The sequence below is a fragment of the Myodes glareolus genome, chromosome 19, assembly GCF_982192425.1.
Source record: "Myodes glareolus chromosome 19, mMyoGla1.1, whole genome shotgun sequence".
NCBI lineage: Eukaryota > Metazoa > Chordata > Mammalia > Rodentia > Cricetidae > Myodes > Myodes glareolus.
Genome location: NC_142044.1, coordinates 20,852,441 through 20,869,434, shown reverse-complemented (window position 1 = coordinate 20,869,434; position 16,994 = coordinate 20,852,441). Strand labels below are relative to the sequence as shown.

General features: G+C 44.7%; 1 pseudogene; it reads left to right on the top strand.

Moving 5' to 3' along the window:
• Positions 1-390: 390 nt before the first annotated feature.
• Positions 391-1,185, top strand: LOC148118906 (small ribosomal subunit protein uS5 pseudogene; annotated as a pseudogene).
• Positions 1,186-16,994: the final 15,809 nt, after the last annotated feature.

Genomic DNA, 16,994 nt, shown 5'->3' with positions numbered 1-16,994 from the left:
CACAAAAAGAAATCCTTATTCTTCTAACTGCTTCATTTTGTAGATCCAGAAACTGAGATTTCAGTAGCTTAAGTATATTGCTCAATATTATCTAGCTATTAAGTGATGTAGGTGGATTTAAATTTAACACTATGTGGTTCCTGGGCACAGGCTCCTAAAATACTGTCCTCAGCCACATGGGGCTGATTGGTTTTCTATTATTGGGCATTAGGTAACTAAACTTATTTTCAATGGAAAATATTATGCTATTAAAAAAAATCATTCCAGCTTCTTCTTATTCTTCTGGAAGACACCAATGGCGGATGACGCCGGTGCAGCAGGAGGGCCCGGAGGCCTTGGCGGCTTCTGCGGAGGATTCGGTAGCGGTTTGAGGGGCAGCGGCCGTGGTCGAGGCCGTGGCCGTGGTTGAGGCCGCGGGGCTCGCGGAGGTAAAGCTGAAGACAAGGAGTGGATTCCCGTCACCAAGCTGGGCCGCCTGGTTAAGGACATGAAAATCAAGTCCCTGGAGGAGATCTACCTGTTCTCCCTGCCCATTAAGGAGTCTGAGATCATTGACTTTTTCCTGGGAGCATCCCTAAAGGATGAGGTTCTGAAGATCATGCCCGTGCAGAAGCAGACTAGGGCAGGCCAGCGGACCAGGTTCAAGGCTTTCGTCGCTATTGGGGACTACAATGGTCACGTAGGTCTCGGTGTTAAATGCTCCAAGGAGGTAGCCACTGCCATCCGAGGGGCCATCATCTTGGCCAAGCTTTCCATTGTCTCTGTGCGGAGAGGCTACTGGGGGAACAAGATTGGCAAGTCCCACACTGTGCCTTGCAAAGTGACAGGCCGTTGTGGTTCTGTGCTGGTGCGTCTCATTCCTGCCCCCAGAGGCACTGGCAAAGTCTCCGCTCCTGTGCCCAAGAAGCTACTGATGATGGCTGGCATTGATGACTGCTACACATCAGCCAGGGGCTGCACTGCCACCCTGGGCAACTTTGCCAAGGCCACCTTTGATGCCATCTCTAAGACCTACAGCTACCTGACCCCTGACCTCTGGAAAGAGACTGTGTTCATCAAGTCTCCTTATCAGGAATTCACTGACCATCTTGTGAAAACCCACACCAGAGTCTCTGTTCAGGGGACCCAGGCTCCAGCTGTGGCCACCACATAAGGGTTTTTATACAAGAAAAAAATAAAAGTGAATCAAGTCTGTTAAAAACAAAAACAAAAAAAAATCATTCCAGTCATTCCCATAGGGTAAATTCCCAGATAAATATTTGTTTGGTTGAAATGCACACATGAGTTCAAGAGTAAAAGTTCTTTACTAGCATCAAAAGTAAAAGCTGGTGGGCAAGATGGCTGAGCAAGTCAAGGCAGGGGCTGCCTTACCTGATGACCTGAGTTTGATACCCGGGACACGTGGCGGAATGAGAGAACCCACTGTTTCAACTTGTCCCCTGACTTTTACACGCACACGGTGTCATGCCTGCATGTATGCACATGCACTAGTGAACACATGCACATCAGTAAATGAACACATACATACACCGATATATCATTTAAAACATTTAAAAGAGAAAGCCTTGGTAAGTATGATAGTCTCTCAAGATGCCTTCTGTCAATCTTCCCTTCCCTGTAAGACCTCCCAGCTCAACTCACCCCACCTACAGGACCATGCGATGGTAGGGTGGTCGCTATTTAACACTTTCAGTCTTTGGGTGGCTCGTTTTACAGCAACAGATCTGTGAAGTGGAAGGTATTACCCTTGCATCTTTGTCTACACACAAACACACGTATCTGAACACTGTTAATCTCCTTGCCAAACTCCCCAGAATGTGCTGTTTGGATATCACGGATAAATCCAGCATAAGAGATAAAAGGCCTCTTACGTGGTGCTGCTTGGGTTGGCTACGCTTCTGTGTCGAGCCCTTCCTTGTGGCGGTTGTTTCTTAACAAACAGATAAACGGGTCGAGGAGTCACACACAGGTCTGGATCCCTAGCAGAGGAATGCCCTTAGATAATATTTATCAAGTAGAGATAAACAGTAAGCGCTGGAGCTCAGTTCCACAGAGCAGCAAGTTGGGCTGTGAATCCCAGGGACACAGCTTCTGTGGGTCATTGCCTACCCTGGGTTGGGGCTTTTCAATACTGCAACTATTTTGGGGGTCAGTTATGCTTTAAATTTTTTTTAGGCTTTGCAATTAAAATGTAATCACATCATTTTCTTCTTTCCTTTTTTTCTCCCTCCAGCCCTTCCTGTGTACCCCACCTTGCTCTCTCTCAAATTCATGGCCTCTATTCCTTTCATTGTTGCTTCAAAATTTTTTATTCAGTATCAATGCTCAGCCCTAACACTGTATACATGCAGGTAACACAGGCTGAGCAGGCTGTGGTTACATATTTAGGAGTATGTGCATGTATGTGTGTATGTAACAATAATTATACTTCATAACAAACCCTTCTTTATGCTCCTATAACGAACCCCGATAAACTCATGGGTTCACCCAACTAGACTTGGGTGGAACGGTTTCTTTACTTTGCCTTACCAAGAGCAAGTAGATGTCTGGTCACATTTCCCCAGGGAAAGCCACAAAAGACTCTCGTTCCTGCTGTCTGGATGATCACGAAGGTGTGTTATCGGAGACCAGAGGGTCTGGCTGCATCGAGTAGAGTTCCGAGGACGGGAGGTAAAGCTCCAGAGGAAAGGGGCTGCTGATCACGACAGACAGACACCCTACCCCATAGCTGGTTCTGTAAAATGGCAGTGATTCTTTCCTATTTCTCCTATTCTGAACCTGGATGGGTTTGCAAACACTTTTTACCAATAGTGTGTGACAGAATAATTATGTGAGTTTCAAGACTAAAAAAAATAAAAAATAAAAAGTCAGCTTGTTCACTGAGACAACTGGGGTCTCGAGTCCACAGTCGCTGGATAAGGAGCCGACCTCCAGGGGGATGCCGTGCTGGCAGGTCACCGCTGCAGGCAGGGAGCGGTTCCAAACAGGTGCAAGAGTCGGCAGTGTCAGCTGTAGTCCTGCCCTATAACTGTCATCAGCTATGGGACTTGGAAGTGGGAATGGTTCTAGCTGATTCCAGAGTTCTCCAGGTGCAGAGTTCCTTCTGGGTACTGGGTCTTAATGACAGATGGAGAGGACTTTGCAGGGCAGAGCCAAGTCATCCCCACTGTGTCCTGCCCTGAGTTCCTGAGCCAAAGGGAGGGTGAGTTAGATGGTTAGTCTTGATTGCCAACCCGACTGAATGGCAGGATGTCCGGGAATGGTCAGAGATGCCAGGGTGTTTCTGGGGGGCGTTGTCAGAGAGAACTGACATGCCACACAGTGACAGAGTGGAGGAACCTGCCATGAACGTGGGTGGCGTTTTCCCACCGGCAGCCTGGATAAAAATGAAGCCAGGGCATGAGTGCCTGCAAGTCTCCTCTCTCTGTGGCTGTCACTGCCGCCGTTGTTAGCTAGAGTCGGACTCCAGGTTCGTCAGCCTTTCCATGAGGATCCAGTGCAAACAGTTCTTCAGGGAGCTCCCAGATGTAAGCACCGATGAGGACTGCTGGGGTATCCAGCTTCTTGGATCCAACTTCTTAGGTTGGGCAGTTGCTTGGATTATCTATCTCCTACCACATAAACCAACCCAACGAACCTCCTTGTATCATGTCTGAGTCCTATTGCCTTTCCAGAGAACTTAATAGGCACGATAAGGGGGTAGCTTATGCTCAAATAGCAACCTGTGATGGGAGGGGGTGGCATGGGATGATCTAAAGTGCCATTTGTGGTATAAGAACAGAATAATGTCCCTCACCACAGGGAGGTCTAAATCCCAATCCCTGGCACCTGTGATTGTCACTGTACAGGGCAAAGGGGACTTTAAAGATGTGATTAAGGATCTTGAGATGGGAGATTATCCTGTAACATCAGAGTGAGCTAACGCCTGTAGGAATTTCTTTATAAGGAGATAATAAACTTAGAGGTGGCAGAGCTAAGAGGTCACAGCGGTGTTCACAGCCTCTAGAAATAAGAAAAGGCATGATATCAAGTTCTCCACTGGTGTGTCCATCAACCCTTGGTTTGCGCCTGGGAGACCCGTACCAGATGTTTAAACTCTGAAAAGCGTAAGGTCTCTGTGTTGTTTTGAGCCACCAGCTTGTGGTAATCAGTTACGACACCCATAGGAAATGAGTAGAGATGGTGTCGTGGGGGTGATACAAGCGTAAGGTGGCCTTGCAGGGGGAGTCCAGACATAACTCAATAGAGGTCTGCAGGGATGAGTGACCTCAGAAGACTGTGGTATGGGCAGATGACGCCGAGGGAAAGAGGGCACTGTCTCTTCTACCTCTTAATACACATTGAACCAGGCTCTACATACGTTTCCCAGAACTTGTCCTGTCTCCTCGGGGAAAGGAGTGAGGGCTAGAAGATGAACTGCCCAAGACTATTTCTCCCACATTCACTGAATGGGAGAACAAAATACAAACGCGATTGCATTATAGAAACTGATGACGTCATAAGTCTTGCATGTCCGAGTTACAAACTTTGCACTTAGTGAAATGCATTCTTCCAAGAGCAGTGCATGTTGTTTCATGCAATTATGTTGAAACCCAGGTACAAGAACTAAACATTGTCTGTGATCATTTAAGAATTGGTTGAAGGTAGCCAGGTACGGTGGCATCTTTTGTAATCCTAGCAGCCAGAAAGCAGAAGCAGTTGGAGGCCAGTCTGAGATACATGAGAGGGTGATGTGAGATTCCCCTCTGTATGATGTTAATATGCTTTATTGCTATTGGTTAATAAAGAAGCTGCTTTTGGTCAATGGCTTAACAGAGTAAAGCCAGGTGGAAAATCTGAACAGAGGTGTAGAGAGAGAGTAGGCGGTGTTGGGGAGATGCCATGTAGCACCAGAGGAGTAAGACCCGAGCCGTCAGCTGGAGGAACTTTACTGGTAAACCACGAGCCTCATGATAAAATATAAAATAATGGTAATGGGTTAATTTAAGATATAAGAGCTAACTAGAAATACACTTAAGCTATTGGCCAAACAGTATTGCAATTAATATAATTTCTGTGTGTCTATTTTGGGTCTGGGTGGCTGGGAAGGAACAAGCAGCCTCCACCTGCCTCTCAAAGGCCATTGGCTAGAGGAGGTTCCCCATCAAGCAGGAAAGGGCAGAATTGGTTAATAGTAAGAAAGTAATAATATCCAGTAGTTTTTTTTTAAATTACAAGGGACTGCCTTGTACAGGAGGGAGGGAGAGAGGAGAGAGAGAGAGAGAGAGGAGAGGAAGGAGGAGGAGAAAGGTTTATTTCCTGTGGACAAAGGCATATCTGAACAGGTGAAAACTGTGAGGAACAGGCTGAGGTGGATGAATTGATTGCCACACAAGACCATGGTGATGTCTGTACCTGGGCTGCTGCCGGGACCCATGTCTGGGTTCATGGCCTGATGGAGCTAGAGTCTGTGTTGATGTCCATGGATCCTGATACTACCAAAGGCTGAGAGGATAGGGCTGTACAGAGTTGGTACTGCCCCTCACTGATTGGTTGCAACACTAGGAAGAACTAACTGGTCCTTCCCCTCACCGGCTGAAGCACTCAGGAGAAAGGGTTCTACAACTCACCTGGGCAGCACAATGGAGCCGACCTTGTTTGCAGGGGCATGGGTGAACTGGCCCTGTGGACACAGAGTGGGAGTACAGGTCACACCCCCATCCTCTGCCATGTGGTGGCATGGCTGAGGGAAAGATGCCCTCCTCTCCTCGCCCCTCAACACCTGCAGCAGGTAGGAGACCTGATTCAACCCCTCACCAGCTGCAGCACTTGGGAGACCAAGTCCTGCCCCTCTCCTGGGCAACACCATAAAGCTGACCCTTTAGACAGGGATCAGGTGAGCCAGACCTAAGGGCATGAAAAGGTACTGCCTCCTTATCTGCAGTGTGATGGGGGCAAGGGAAAGATGCCCTCCCCCTTGCCCTACCACCTCTAACTGGTGAGGGAGTTGACTAGCTGCAACACTTGAAAAAGCAGGCCCTGCACCCTCATCTGGGCAGCACAGTGGAGCTAACCCTGTTGATGGGGGTGTGTGGGGGTGGGGGTGCGTGGGTGCACAGGTGAGCCAGCCATGCATAAGATCACAAGCGTGGGAGATCTGGTCCCACCCTTCATCTCCCATGTAGTGGCATCGTTGGGTGAGAGATGTCCTTCCATCCCATATATCCTCCCAACACCTGGGCAGGTGGCGGGAGAGCTGCCCCACCCCCCACCATCTGCAGTGCTCAGCAGAGCAGGCCCTGCGCTTCACCTGGGCAGAACAATAAAGCCAATCCTGCTGGTAGAGGTGTGGGTGAGCCAGCCCGTAAGTTGTGGGAGTGGGAGGGCTGGCCCCACTATCCATCTCTCGTGTGGTCGTGGGGGTGGCAGAGTGATACCGTGCCTGGGCAGCACAGTAGCGCTGACCCAATTGACAGGGTACCAGTGAACCGTCCCGAGAACGTGAGCACGGGATATCTGGTCCCACCCCTCATCTACCATATGGTGTTGTGGGCAGGGGAGAGGTGCCCCCCTCCCGACCCTTGCCATCTGTGGCAGGTGGCAGAGCTAGTTCTGAGGTCACAAGAGTGGGAGATCTGTCCCTGCCCCTCACCAGCTGCAGAACTTGGGAGAGTGGCCCCAACTCCGTGCCTGGGCAAAACAGTAGAGTTGACCCTGAAGGTGTAGGTATGACCTTACATATCTACATGAAAATAGGAGAACTGACCTGCCCCTTGCTCGTCATTGAAAAGGGTGAACTGGCCAGGCAATGATGGAGAGTTCACCCTGGTGGTGAGGGCAAGGGAGAGCTGGCGGGCTGACCAGTCCTGCTACTACCCAGGCCTGGTACCAGGGCTAGGAGTTGGCCCACCCCAACATCTGCCCATAAATGATCTGCTGGAGCATGTTCAGGGAATGGCCCTGCAGACCAAAGCTACAGGATCTCCATGACGCTGGGCAACAACAGGCTATATGAGAGGAGTCTCAGTGAGGGGCAGAAATAAGAGGCCTCAAATCAGACCAATGAGACTTTGCAATGAACACTTGTAAGTAAAGATATATGGAGAAAAGGGTTTACTGCAGGACTCACTGTGACACACTACAGCTTCCAAGAAGAGATTTTTTTCCTTGTTTTTCTTTGTTTCCTTTTTTCTCCTAAATTTTATTTTATTTTTTGGCAGGAGGGGAGTTTGCAAGGGCAGATGGCAGATATGAAGGGAAATGAATGGAATCAAGATGCATGATGTGAAAGACTCAAAGTATAAATAAAAAGGTAGTTAAAAATAAAAAAAATAAATAAAAAGAAAATTACAAGTTTTGGAAGCTGAGAGATGATGACTTATTAGGTAAGAGCACTTGCTATGTAAGCAAGAGGGTTCAAATCCCCACGCCCACATGAAATCTTGCCATTGCCACCATGTCTGTAACCACTCCATTTGGGAGCAGAGACACACGGATCTGGGAGTTTGCTGGCCAGGTAGTTTGCTGAAACAGCAATCTTCAGGTTCAGTGAGAGACCCTGTCTCAAAACATTAGGTGGAAAATGACAGAGGAAGAGGTTTGAGGTTCTGCTCTGGCCTCTGCATGCACACAAGGGTGGGGACACTCACACACATGCATGTGCATATACATCAAATGCATAATCATACACTACAGACACAAAGATTACAAATTTGGATCCAGAAAGAATTTGGCCCACAGGAAGTCGCAAAAAATGTTAGTACCTCTTCCCCACTGCCCGTGGTGATAACCAGCTTACAGAGGTGCAGGTTAGTGTTCCTACAATGCTGACAAAAGCTTTATTTGGATTTTTATCAGTTTTTGCATGCACGTTTTATGTCTGTGGAATGTTGTGATTCCTCTTGTAGCTTCTCAAAGTTGGTCTTTGAGACAACGTGGAGTCACAGCAGAGGCTCCCTTGGGCAGCCCCTTTATAGCCTTACCTCCAACTCTTTCATCATTGTCTTCTCTCAACCTCCCTGTAAACTATCTCTGTTCATTTCATCACTTCAAGAATCGTCTGTAAATGGGATCATACCACCCTTGACCTTCTGGGATTGACCTTTTCCATCTAGAATCACTCTCTGTGGTCTCATCCCACTTGCCCCATGGGCTAGTGGTTTGCCTCTTTTTATTCTTAGGTAGTGTTCTTTGATATAGGATTAGCATGTTGGTGGAGATCCAAGTTGATTTCCTCTTTTGGATATTATGAATAAAAAGGTGATAAATGTTTGTGTACACATTTTTTTATGATAAAGCATAAACTTTTGATCCTGCAATGACTTGTTCTGAGAGTAACTTCATGTTTGGTTTTGTAAGAAGATGCCCAACTATTTTTCAAACTAGACAGCAAGCAATGTTTGGGTAGTTCAGCTTGCCTGCATCCTAATTAGTTTTTTTTATTCTTTTTTTTCCTTTTGTAATTTTATTAAATTATAAAAGTTTCCATTTACGCCCCTCTTCCCAACACCCTCCCACTCCCCCCCTCCCTCTCATCCTCCCTCTTTGTCCCTAAGGGCAGTCAGGGTTTCCTGCCCTGTGGGAAGTTCAAGTTCCTCCCCCCTCCCTCCAGGTCCAGGAAGGTGAGTATCCAAACAGACTGGATCCCAAAAATCCAGTATATGCAGAGGAAACTAGTCCCAGTGTCATTGTCAATGGCTTCTCAGAAAGACTCCAGGCCAGCCACATTCAGAGAATCCGGCCACATTCAGAGAATCTGGTTGGATCATGTGCTCGTTCAGTCGCAGTCCAACTGGCCTTGGTAAACTCTCATTAGATCCGACCCCTTGTATCAGTGGGTGATAGCATCCCTCGCAGTCCTTCGTCATTTTCTTCGTCCTTCTGCTCCTCATTTGGATCTTGGGGGGCTCAGTCCGGTGCTCCAATGTGGGTCTCCGTCTGTATCTCCATCCAACGCCAGATGAAGGATCTCTCTGGGAAGAACTCCTCCCTAATTAGTTTTTGATGATTGCTCTTGGTTAGCTTTAAATAGCAACTTGACACAGCCTTGTTGTCTGAGAGGAAAGCCTGGTTCGAAGAATCTCCTAGATCAGATAGGCCTGTGGGTGTGGCTTGGGTAGACTGTCTTGATTGCTAATTGGTGTGGAGGGCCAGCCATGGGCAGCACCATTCCCTAGGCAGGCGGTTCTGGGATATAGGAAAGCCGGCGAAGCATAAAGCAGCGAGAAACCCATGAAGCAGCATTCCTTCCTGGTTTCTGCTTCAAATTCCTGCTCTGAGTTCCTCTCAGTGGTGGACTGTGATTTTAGGGTCTAAGCTAAAACTAACCCTTTTCTTCTCTAAGTTGATTTTGGTCAGAGAATGGTAACTTGGCAACTGAGAAGAACAGAGAACATTAATGAAAACACTTTTTATTTCAGCCTTTCTGATAGGTAGGCTGTGATAGCTCATCACGGCTTTGGTTTGCATTTCTCTAATTGCTAATAATATTAAACACTCTTGCCGTGCTTATTAGTCATACATGAGAAATTGTATTCCCTTTCTGGGTTGTTTGTTTTTTAGACTGCTGAGTTTTAGGGGTGCTTTATATACTTTGGATGCTATTCCTTTTGGATATGCCATTGCTAATGCTGCTCCATTTTGAAGTTAAATTTTCTGTATACTTAACCAGGTATTTCCCAGAGGAAAGCTTTTAATTTTGATGAAATATAATTTTTTATTTTTTTGTCTTTGTGGGTCATGTTTGGTGTTGAGTCTGTGAGTTCCTTGTCTAGTCTTAGATCCCGAAAATTTTCTCTTATATTTTATTTTGACATCTTTATAATTTGTGTTTGCCTGTAGTCTCTTTTGAGCAATTTTTTCTTTCAAGTCCTGAGATTTATATTAAGATTATTTCCCAATCCTGAGTGGAAATTTGTTTGAAATGCCACGTACCATTTTTTTTCTTCACCGAGTTATGCTATTGTTGTTGTTGTTGTTGTGTATGTATGGGTAATGTGTAGGAGGAGTGTACATGACAGAGCACAAGTGTGTAGGCCAGGGGACAACTTTCAGGAGTTGATTTTCTCATTCTGTTGTGGGATTTAGGGATGGAATTCAGGTTATCAAACTTGTGTGGCAAGAATTGCTTCTTAACTTAACAATAACCACGGCCCTAGGTATTTTATTTTCAGTAGGATCTCTCTCTCTGGGGTTGGTATGACAGTAATGCAAACTTCATCAAATAAATGGGGGGAGGTGTTTCCATTTTCAGAGAGACATCATATAGAATTGTGCTGGTTTCTCTTTAAGCATTTGGTGGATTCTCCACCGAGGACCTGTACACCTGGAAATTCAATTTCTTTTTCTTTTTCTTTTTTTTAAAGTTTTTAGATTATTAATTCCATTTTCTTGAAAGCTATATCAATATTCAAGATATTTCATAATACAAGAATGGTGGTGTCTTGCTGTAGAATATTAGTTAAAGATGTGTCATACTTATTTATGCTGTGGAATACTTGTTTAATGATACAAAGATGTGTTGCCTTCTTTTATGTTGTATTTGTTTAGCTCTGTGAAGTTGTGTTACTTTGCCTATCTAAAACACCTGATTGATCTAATAAAGAACTAAATGGCCAATAACAAGGCAGGAGAAAGGATAGGTGGGGCAGACAGGCAGAGAGAATAAATAGAAGATAAAGAGAGGGGGGGAGCAAAAAAGGAGAAGGAGAGAAAGATGCCAGGGACCAGCCACCCAGCCACACAGTCAGATGCAGAATAAGAAGGAAAGAAAAGATATACAGAAATAGAGAAAGATAAAAGCCCAGAGGCAAAAGGTAAAAAATTAAGAAAGGTTGACTAGGGATAAAGCAAGCTAAGACCGGGTATTTATAAGAAAGAATAAGTGTCCATATATTTATTTGGAAGCTGGTTGGTGGCCCCCAAAGAGCAAAGAGCAAAGACTAAAAAAGCCAACTATAGTGGCTTGTGTTTTGAAAGGAACTCATTCACTGAGTCCAAGTTGCTACATTTATGTGTGTAGAGTTCATTATGTTAGTAACTTTTTGATGTTTTCTGACTCCTTAGTGTTACTTTCTTTTATGCTGATAATATGTATCCTCTCTTTTCTTCTTTGTTAATCTTGTTTGTTATTTTCATAATTCTAAAGAGTTTTTGTTCTATTTTTGACCTAATGCCTTTTTGGTTGGAATTTTATTAATTGCTGGTTCTGCATCAAAATATAATTATTTCTTGCTTTGTTTATCTTATTTCTCTATGTTCTTCATATGAGAGGAGCCTAAGGATTATTTTTATTCTCTCATATATTATATCCTGACTGCAGTCTCCTCCTCCCCCCAGTTTCTCTCCCCTCTCCCCCAATTCCATGCCTCCCCCCATCTCTACTCAGAAAAGAGTAGGCCTTCCAGGGTCATCAAGCAAACATAGTACTGTATACTACAATAATACCAGGCACATACCATTACATAAAGACTGGATGAAGCAGCTCAGTAGAAGGAAAAGGGTCCCATAAGTAGGCAAAAAATTTCACTGTTAGGAATCTCATAGAATACCAAGCTCCTCAGCCATAACATAAATGCAGAGGACCTAGGTCAGCCTGTATAGGCTCCCTGATCTCTGCAAGCCCCCATGAGTCCCAGTCAGTTGATTCTGTGGCCCTTGGTCTGTTGTTGTTTCTGACCCCTCTGGTTCCTCTTATCCTTTCTCCCCATCATTTGCAGGACTCCCTGAGCTCCGCCTAATGTTTGGCTGTGGGACCCTGCATCTGCTCACATCGCTTGCTGGATGAAGTCTCTCTGGTTTCTTGGATGAAGATTCTGCTAGGCTCTGGTCCCAGGATACTCTGAATGCTGGACATGCTGTAGGTTGAAAGTTTTATGGCTGGGTTGGTGTTCCAATCCTTCCACTTGTGGCCTTGACAGGTTACAGAAGATGATCAGTTCAGGTTCCATGTCCCCCATTTCTAGGAGTCTGATTGGGTTACTCTCATAGATTCCATAGAGTTTCCATTGGACTAGGTTGAGGTGCTTAAGTTTTTAATTTGACTATTTCTTTTCCTTCCTTCCTTCCTTCCTTCCTTCCTTCCTTCCTTCCTTCCTTTCTTTCTTTCTTTCTTTCTTTCTTTCTTCTTCTTTTTTTCTAAATTAGGTATCCAGTGTCAGAAACTTGCCTTCGGTACTACTTTACAGATGTCTCACAAATTTGGTACTTTAAGTGTTGATCTGTATTTCCTTTTAAACTTCCTCTTTGATCCATGGGATATGTAGAAAATTATGTCATTTAGTTTTCCAGTATTCAGCAGTCATTCAGTTATCTGTGATACTTCTAGTTCGACTCCACCATGGTTGGGAAATACACAGTGTATGATTTCCATTATTTTAACTTTATTGAAGTCTGCTGTGTAGCCCATCATATCGCTCTCCTTACGATATAGTGTTCCATGAACACTAAAATATGTGAATCTGGTGGTTTTGAGTGAGACAGTCTACAAATGTCTATGCAATCCTGTTTGTCGATTATGTTATAGAGTTGCTTTTTCTATAGTTAGTTTTGAAAATATGCTTGTTGAAAGATGCTATTGAAGTCTTCAGATATCATTATGTATTTGTTCAGTTACCTTTCCATTCTGTTGTCTTTTCTCCATGGCTTTTGCTACTCTGCTTCTTAGTGCATACACAATAATCCTACCAGAATTCAGTCAGCATTTCTTGCATTATAGAAGAGAATTGCATGTCTCTATCATATACATGTCTCGTAGTACATATAAATGTGGAATGGTTAAATATAGCTAAATAACAAATGCAGCAACATAGCAATTTTCTTTTGTTTGTTTGCATGTGTGTGTGCCCAATTGTAATTCTTTGCTTTTTTTTCTCCTGAGTCTGAGTCTTACTGTGTAAGCCAGGTTGGTCTTTTCTTTTTCTTTTTTTTTTCTCCAGGTTGGTCTTGAACTTAGAATTCCTCTGTCTCAGCCTTGAGAAGGCTGGTATTATAGATATGATGCCACATCTGATTTTCTCTTTGAAGTTTTGAAGAATTAACTCTAGCCACTATGCTGTGCAGTACATCTCTTGAACACTCCCCTCTTAGTTGTGAGTATAAGTCTCTTGGCCAGGACCTCTCCATGCTTCTTCTTCTTCTTCTTCTTCTTCTTCTTCTTCTTCTTCTTCTTCTTCTTCTTCTTCTTCTTCTTCTTCTTCTTCTTCTTCTTCTTCTCCTTCTCCTTCTCCTTCTCCTTCTCCTTCTCCTTCTCCTTCTCCTTCTCCTTCTTCTTCTTCTTCCTCCTCCTCCTCTTCCTCCTCCTTCTCCTCCTCCTTCTCTTCTTTCTTCCCTGTAACTTCTGATAGCCAGCCTTTGACTCCCTGCCTCTGTGAGATGAACCTTTAAGAGTCCACATATGTGGAAACCATGTGAGAGTTTTGAGCCTGGCTTATTTCACTTAACATAATGCTTTCTGGTTTTCCCGTGGTGTCACAAATAATAGGATTCCATTCTTCTTTAATGGATGAATCATATTTCATTGTGTTCATATACATTTTCTCCATCTGTTTGCTGATAGTCACTCAGGTTGATCTATGTTTTGTTATTATAAATACTGTGACAATGAGCAAAACTACAGACACAAATATTAAGAAGCACAACTTCAACATTAGTCATACTTTGAATTTTTGCCATAACAATTTGAATAGTCCTATATTATGTATTTTTACAAACTTTTATAGTTATTATTTTAATAGTTGTATTATCTTTTAACTCCCACATATTTTTAAAGTGTTTTGAATTTGACTGTGTACCAAAGGTTTCTTTTTTGGAACAGAGTCTCAGTAACTGGCCTGCAGCTCTCTATGAAGACCATGAAGAGCAGGCTCAGACCCACGAAGATCCACCTGCCTCTGCCTCCCATGTGCTGAGATCAAGGTGTGTGTCATCACACCAGCCACGGACGCTTTTATAATTTCCTCTTAATCTTGATCTCTGAGTGTGTTTTTATAAATCATAAAGAGATAGTCTTATTTCAGGTGATGCTTTGACAGTCCACTAGGCCAGTGGTTCTCAGCCCCTTTGGGGATCAAACAACCCTTTCACAGGGGTCACCAAAGACCATCAGAAAACATAACTATTTACATTATGATTCACAACAGCAACAAAACTACAGTTATGAAGTAGCAATAAAACAATTTTATAGTTGGGGGGTCACCACCACATGAAGAACTGTGTTAAAGGGTCACAGCATCAGGAAGGTTGACAACCACAACCCTAGATGGTTATATATTTCTCTGTTTGGGGAATTTTCTTTGTTTTCTTAAACAATATGCTTTCTATTCCTCTATATTTCTCCACAGCCCTGTGGATGTCAGTGGCTTAGGCTTGTGCTCCCTTTGGCTGTTCCTTCTGAAGAGGGATGGACACACGGTTCCCACACGGTTTCCATTGACACCATGATGCTTGAAACAGACGGATGAATGGTCCACGTTGAAACTCTTAATTTCCTACTGGGTCTCTTGACATCACTCTGGTGGGAAGACTACTGGGACAAAGTAAAAGTCCATTTCCCCCCATGGACTACACTGAGATGGTGTTGATGAAAATCTTGGCTCCCTTGTAGGCCTTTTATGACTTCTCAGTAAGGGAAATCTCTATTTTCCATTAGGTGTGGCTGTGGATGGGGCTGGACTATGACTTTTTTGTGATGCTTATTTGGAGTTGGACAGTTATTGTCTAAAAGTTTCTTGTACTAAAAGAGTAAGGTGTGACTAAGTTTCACTAGTACTTCTCATTTTTTTCTACTCCCATTAGTATTTGCGAGTCTATAAGGCATATACAAATTCAGGGTGCGCGGTCCCTGCACCTCATTGTTCTTCATTTCCTAAGATCCTTTGCTGGTCTGCTTCCTTTTCTTCACCTTTGAAGTCTTTCAGCATTTACTTCACCTCAAACTTGGAAAAGATGTGGACGAGCCGAATTTGGGCTTCCAAACTTTAGCCATGAGTACAGCCCCAGCTTGTGTTTTCTATGGCAGTGCTGTCTGCCTCTGTGTTTGCCGAATCCTTTTCTTCTAATATGACTCATTTTCAAGAGGAAACTTTGTGTTGCTGTGGGAGGTGTGCCCCCTCGCACGAGGGTGGCAGTAACTTGGGGCACGCAAAGCCAGCTAGCTATTGTGGGGTTCTCTGAGGTCTAAACCTCAGCCTGAGAGAACTGGGTGCCAGAACTTATGAACGAATGAGCCATCTATCCCCTGGTCTCCCACTCTCCAGTGTCCAGGTGTGAGAGGACATAACAATGGATCAGGAAACAAAGAGCAAAGTCAGATCCAGGGGTGAGAATAACCTTCAAAGGCCTACCCCAGTGGCTACTTTTTGCCGGCTGGACTCCACCTCCCGAAAGCTCCACGGTCCCCCATAGCAACCAGCACCATCTGGGCAACAAGAATTGAAAGCATGATCGGGTGGGCGGTGTTTCAGACTCAAACCGTGGCACCCAGCGTGCTTGGACAGTCTAGGTTGGTCTTCTCTGCAGACGTCTTGACTCCATGTTCTGGCTTCCCTCTCAAGTCCTGCTCTCCGCCCTCCTGTCCCAGCACTTGCCTGGGCCTGCTGCGACGGTGCCAGGGAAGATGACCTCAGCTCGGGAGTGCTTCCTGATGATGGCTAACTGCTATTTATATTCGCGGCACAGGGTTTGCATGCAGCGTTTTGTTTGCCAGCAGCGTTACAGATCTGCCATGTCATCAGCCCGACAGTCAGCAGGGTCTGAAGTCATCCTCCGCTGTTACCATAAAGGGTCCCAGAATGCTAGAATAGTAGAGCTGACATCGCAACCAAGAAGACCTCTTAACCATTGCAGAGAACAATCGTCGTGGCCGGGTCCAGTGGAGGACACATCGTAAGGGCCTTTGGTACCCTTCAATGTGTTCAAGGCCTTTCTATGAAGTTTCTTTGCCAGCTCCTTCTCCCCCCTTTTTATTTACAAAAATAATTGAAAGTACTCAAGTGACAATTTTTCATTTCATATATATATATATATATATATATATATATATATATATATATATATATATATAAACCCCACCTCATTTGGAGCCAGTGAGATGGCTGAGCAGTGAACTTTATGTGGAGGTCTGATCCCTGGAACTCACGTGGTGGCAGAAGAAGATTGACTGCCGCAAGGCGTCCTCTGACCTCCAAACACAGGCTGTGGCACACACGCATTTGCAAAATAAGCACATGGATGTGATTATTAGATATTAAACCACAGTGCGATGTGAAAATTGTTCTTAACTTGTGAACGACACAACACAGGGAGAGGGCCGCATGTAGTCATTCTTGGTCTAGAGCGATGAACCGTTCAGAAACCGAGTTGGCCATTCCCATAGAGCTAACCGACTGCAGATCAGCGGTATTCAAGAAAAAAAATTGTGTCATGAACACTGGCAATGTTTTTCTTGTCACTCTCGGGCCAACAACCATTACCCAATGTGATGCTCTGTAGGACATTGTACTTACGAAAGGTGATTCACATCATGCCAGAGATTTGTGCCGCACAAGCAGATACTAGGCTATTTTCTTTTAAAGTTTTCTTTTTGTGCAGGTGTGCACAGTGTATGTACTACACGTGCACGTGTGTGTGTGTGTGTGTGTGTATGTGTGTGTGTGTGTTCACAGGTGTGTAGAGGCCAGAGGTTGACGTCAGGGTGCCTTTACCAGTTGTTTTCTACCTTATTTTTAAAATGCAGTATTTCGTACATGCATACCATGTATTTTGATTAAATTTAACCCCTTACTCCTCCAGCTTTTCTCTACCTCAACCCTTCCAACTCAGTGTCTTTTTTTTTGTTTGTTTGTTTTAAGCCCACTGAGTTCAATTTTTGCTGCCCGTATACTCCTGTGTGAACCGTCAGGGCCGTTTACTTACCACACAAGCCATCAACTGTCAATAGCTCCTCAGCTCGGGGTGGAGACTTAGGACCCCCTCCCCTCCACCCTGGCATGCTGACTGGACTGCTCTGGTGTAGGTCT